The 5,898-nt window shown below is 37.5% G+C and overlaps 1 long non-coding RNA gene across 1 annotated transcript; it reads left to right on the top strand.

The window, feature by feature from the left end:
* Nucleotides 1-247: 247 nt before the first annotated feature.
* LOC113076051 (uncharacterized) lies at nt 248-3,061 on the top strand. Its single transcript, XR_003281095.1, has 3 exons — nt 248-283; nt 516-635; nt 1,891-3,061. It is a non-coding gene; the product is annotated as an uncharacterized LOC113076051 (long non-coding RNA).
* Nucleotides 3,062-5,898: the final 2,837 nt, after the last annotated feature.

Genomic DNA, 5,898 nt, shown 5'->3' with positions numbered 1-5,898 from the left:
CTACAGCTAGCCATATATATATATATATATATATATGTATATATATATATATATATATATATATGTATATATATATATATATATATATATATATATATATATATATATATATATGTGTGTGTGTGTGTGTGTGTGTGTGTATGTTGAAGAACATTTCAAGTGTTTTTGTCCATACAATGAAATTCATCCATATAACAACAAAAACCATTGAGACATTTTTCTTAATTTCTTCCCTTTTTTCCACGGAAGAAAATAATATAAACGGGTTTGGAACAACACGAGGGTGAGTTAATCATGACTTCATGAGTATATTTTTGGTAGAACTTTACCAATATAGAGTGTGTAATTAGAAAGGCAGCATCATTACTGTGCTCTAGATGAACCACTTGTGGTGGTGAGTCAGGCACATAGAGACTGTCGGGTTTTGTGATGTCAACTTAGAGAAGCCTTCATTTTCAATTTAACTATAAATGATCATGGTAGGTTTTAATAAAAGCTGGTTTGTGTCCTTGCAGGTTGGGCCAAAGGCCAAGCTGCCACAACCAGAAGTATTGGACCAGGCTCTTCTTTTAGTAGCTCATGCATGCACAAAGAAGACTGATCTTAGTGAAATAGTGTTGCAAAATTTGCTTCAGGTAAGACTCAATACACACTGTTGACAGTGTTCCATTTTAATTTCAGCTCTTCTATTTCTATTTGTCCATCCATTTAATTATGATTGTTATAATTTAGTATTATAAAATATTTTTAGGCGATATTATAATATATTTTTTCTAGTTCAGTTATATTTTGAGCATTGGAGTATACTTACGTTGGATATACATGGCAAAAATACAGATAGTGCTCATTTGCTGAAATTTTCATGCACTGTACTGCAGCCCATGATTCTTGTGATTCTTGAAGAAGAGAATTGTTCCTTGTACATTAGCGGTGTAAAATTAGTGTTTTCCTCAGAATATAAAAAGTGAGTGAATTTAAGAGCCTGAAAGCAATTACTTGACCAACTCTTTCCGCTCTCCAGACTTTAGAGTTCTTTTTTTACGAGTTTACTGAAAACCACTCTTTGTAAACTAACACACACATTGCAGACCAAGAACATGCTCCACCAGCTCTATATATAATGAATGACTCTCTTTCCTCACACTCCCTACCCTCACACACACACACACACACACACACACTCAAACCCTGTCACGGTATAAATAAGCAATTCTTGGCCTCTGGAGCCAGCAGTGCTGTCAAGCCATTGATGTACAACACTCTGGCCTTTGTTCCCCTGTACACAAACATGGTTGCCACATTAATATTTCACAGGAAATTTACTCTCTGCTCCTGATTTAAAGCCCTTTCTTGTTAACAGTGCTGTTTGCCTCATTCAGCCATTCTGAAAGTATGCGGCTTAGAGGCCTACATTTGTCCCTGCCTGTGTCGTTTAGGATCAAACCATATTTATTTTTCATAGCAAGTGTTTTGGCTGAGAGAATTAAGAATGAAGTCTCTTTATGGCCATGTCCCTTAAGTACCCTAATTTGATTCTAATTAGAAATCATTATGCTCATCTGCGGTTTGCTAGTAAGATTAATAATTTGTACATGTTCCGTTGTTTGTTAATGCATGCAAGTGCGATCGCTTGGAAATGGCCTGTTTTTCTTTTGGCCATGTGTCTGTGTTTGTGTTGTGATAAAGTGTAGTGTGATCATTTGTTATAAAGGGAACGAAAGCACTGTAGAGCCCAATAAAAAAAATAAAAATAAAACAAAAAACAAGGGATCAATAGATTCTCCCCGCAAGAGTAAAACATAACAGAAGCAACTAAAGCCTTTTATGAGAGAGAAAATACATTATTCATGGCAAACTCTCTTTTGTTCTGCTTTGTTGTGTCTTATACAGATGGGATTACAGAAGGCTAGATTTTGGAAATGTATGAAAGATTAATACGTGAATGGGGAAATGGCTTGCTTACGAAAGGACTACATAATTATTCTTTCACGGTGAGCAATGGAAGAGTCCCAGAGATGGAGAATCAGGAGCACACTTTGGCTGCAGAGTCGGCCCCGGCCGAGAGTGACCTTGATTTGATAGACACCGCTGAGTCTATGTCTGGAACTTTTTTCTTTTTTTTGGTACCTGTAGATGTGAAATGTGATCTCCGATTGATGGCCTTCTTAAAGAAACCACGATAAGTGAATTTTTCTCGCATGTGTTTCTATGGTGTATTTCTGTTTACTAAGCCTAAGCTGCAACCGAAGCTTAGTGTAACGTAAGATTATCAGCAACGGGGTCACATGAGGACTGTTATCCATGAGTTCATCCACACAGGTCATCCGTTTCCACCCAGTCTGGCCTTTTATAATCACACTGCGGTATTCTGTGCACTATAGGACTGTTTATGAATAAATAACAATTTGAGTTGTGAAACATTTAAAAAGCTTATTGCGGTTCTCTCTTGCTGGGCACTGGGCATTTGTAAACCGACTGATTTTCCATCGACTTCATTAAGGGGCTCTGTTGGAGCGTAATTGGTGCGTCCCGAGGAGCGAGGTTAACAAATCCTTCTGCTGTCCTTGTCCATCATCAGACTCGCATATTAATTGATATGAATGCGCAGGCACAGTCCCGTATGCCGCAGAGATGGGCTGATGAGGCATTGAGTGAACAAAAAAAAACACGGGCGAACAGGGATAAATACAGTCATTAAGGAATCCCGGCGTAAATGAAAATGGATTGATTTATTTTAATTGATTGAATAAAACACAACACTGCCGTAATCTTTGCCGAGACATTTGGAGGAGGACTAAACATTTGTCAGTCTTTATCTATTTTCAATTAGCTGGCTATAATGATTAATTGAGTGCTCAGAGTTATGGATGAGTTAATTAGTGTAGAGAGCTCGTCTCATTAGAGCAGAGTGGCATACTCACCACATGCTGCAAATGCTGCTCAGGGTGGCACTTCTCTTTCTATCTGCACGTGTCCACCTTCTTGAGATTGCTCATTAATGACACACCACTGCTAGCCTTCGTCAACATCACTACCTAGGGCACAGGGTGCAATGGCTCAAGCTGAGCTAAATTCATAGAAGTATAGATAATGGTGCTCCATATCCATATGCACTATCAAAAGTGTGGGGCCTGTAAGATTTTTCTTTTTTTTTTTTTTTTTTTTGTCTTTACCTTTTTCATCCTTTTATAATGTTTTCAAATGTAATATATTTCAGAATGCAATTTATTCCTTTGATTTCAAAGCTGATTGCAGCAGTCATTACTCCAGTCTTGAGTTGCATAGGATCCTTCAGGGAAAAAAAATAATAATAATAATTGGTGCAGAAAAAAAGGTGAATATAGAACATCATGATTTTCTCTAGTGTCAATTCTGATTAATTTAATGTGTCCTTTTTCAATAAAAATATTAATTTATTTTTAAAAAGTCTCAAGGACCCTAAACTTTTGAACAATATTATAAGATGGGTAAAATTAATTCGAGGCCATTGTTAATTTATTTTAGTTTTTGAGTTTAGTAGCTATATTAGTTATAGTTTATATAGTTATAGCTATATTAGTTTTTATTTTATTTATTTCATTAAAACTAATAACTGTTTTCTCTTTCTAGGGTCAATGTGCCATTAGATTTTCTTTTTGTTCTGTACCTCATTCACCTCCTCACTCGCTTTCTAGAGACTTTCACACTCGAGCGATTAGATATTTGTAAGCATTTTAACTGTAATTAAGCTTGATAAGAACAATCTGACTGCGATTGACAAGGAGTGTTCTTTGTCTCCGCCTCCCTGTCTGTCTCGACTCACCTTTGCATAATTCTCTCCAACATCGAGCATGCTGACCACTTCTTAACTCTTTGCTCAGTGTTAATTAAACACACAAGAGCTCAATAATTGAGAGAACATGGCAATTGGATGGCGGATTCCTTTTTATTTTCTAATTATCAAGCCCTCAGGGTGTTACTCCATCTTAATGAAATATGGACAATTTGACAAATCAGTCTCTCCTAACGGCGTTAATGCCAGCTGCATATTCATGGCTTTTTTTGGAAGTCTAATCAAAGTCGTTGTTGGGCCTCCCATGTGAGCATGGCATGGATGTGTGAGCGCGTGTGTGTTTATGTCTCTCTCCTTTGAATGATTCATGCTGTTTAGCCCACAGTTGCTTGGGTGCATCTGGCTCGGGGAGGTGTGAGTCTGGCCAAATGGAGGGGCCACATGGCAGCTCCAGATGTTCAGCTTTTGTATGTGCACAGCTCATCAAAAACAACAACCCGTGCCACCCCTGGGTCTCTGCCATCTGGGGGAGAACCTAACTACAGCTTCCCACCAGCCTGCCGATGCATTATGGGGGATGTTTGCTGCAGCACTGTCGGAAGAAAAATGATAGCACTGTCAGACGAATCTCCAAACTCTACTTTTTCATCTTCTCGGAATCGCGGGTCACGGTGCACAACTGATTGGTATCCATAGATACGCATATCCATGTAAAATCCCAAAGCACTCAGGGAGGATATTTCATGGCCTGCCTCTCTTATCTTCCCTTTGATACATTTTTTATCCACCTCGATTGAAGATTCAGCTCTTTCATTTCCTGTGATATGTGTCCTGGCTTTTCCCTCTGAGCAGTGAGGAACAGATAAAGCCCCCAATAACCAATTCAAAACTACAGAGCTCCTCAGCCGCCCTTCTCCCCACCTTAACCCCGATAATGAATTCATTAGACTTTACAATAGCATCTGGTTGGGGACCAAATGGAACAACCTCTAATAAATACTTTATGGATTGACTGGCTTTCGTAGTTGAGTTTTGGTAATGTGAATGGCTGCCAATAACTCATGTATAATAACAATAACTCAATAACTGCATGCTAGGTTGAAGAGGGGGATGGTACAGATGGAGTGATGCTGTGTGACTGCTGAGCATTCATCAGTCTGTTGCTACAGACGTTTTATGTCATTATCTGTCTAATTCTAATTTGAGCTAATCTAATTTTGCAGCTTGGTGGTACTCATTTATTATCTAATTATAATCCAGACATTTAGCAGAAAGCAGAGAGGGGTATGTTTGCTCCTCTAAAGAGTTGATGGCTGTTGAAGTAATTAATAAGTGAAATGTTTTATTTATTTACCTACATACCTACTTATTTTTGGACCAAAATGTTTTAAAATATACATGTGTCTCTTTAATATGACCACGTCTGACTTCCTTGACCTTCCTGTTGAGCCTCTTTTTTTATTTATTGAGTCCATTGTGTTTACTATATGATGTATATTGGCAATACTGTAACAAGTATTCATTATGTTTAGTAAGCTTTTTATGTTGATAAATGGGAACAGATGCAAAATAAAAAAAAAGAATGCTAATTTCCACTTTAAATGTAACGTGTATATGAAACAACTTAATAAATTGTTTCGAGTTATGAATGGATTGTGTTGTTATCCATCTAATGGGAATAACACTGCTACCATCAGCTGCAGTCTTTCTTTATGTTGTTCAGTATATGTTTGTCACACTAACATATTTCATCAATTCTGGCTTTCATATGGCCCTGCTGTCGCCCTTTTTTGGATCCAGGCTCAGTGCCACCAAATACAAAGAAAGGATTACAGGCAGTTCTATGAGTGAGCCATCACTATAAACTACAGATGGAATTTACAGTTCAAAAGAGATTATAAATATTAAAGAGGAATTTTTAATGATTGGGTTTTGTTCTAGCAGGCAGAACAGTAAAAGAGCAGCACACACAAACTCATAGGATTGGATAAATACAAAGCTTCAAGGTCTTTGCCTGGGAGAGAACTGTATTTATTAAATCGCCTCTTTGTAATATCCTTTAAATAATGTATTATTGCAGAGACTAACAGCTCATCACTGAAACATAGTAGAAGCTCTGAGGAATC

The sequence above is a fragment of the Carassius auratus genome, unplaced genomic scaffold (assembly GCF_003368295.1).
Source record: "Carassius auratus strain Wakin unplaced genomic scaffold, ASM336829v1 scaf_tig00018446, whole genome shotgun sequence".
NCBI lineage: Eukaryota > Metazoa > Chordata > Actinopteri > Cypriniformes > Cyprinidae > Carassius > Carassius auratus.
Note: the sequence above shows the minus strand (reverse complement) of the source record. Positions and strands in the feature narration are given on the sequence as shown.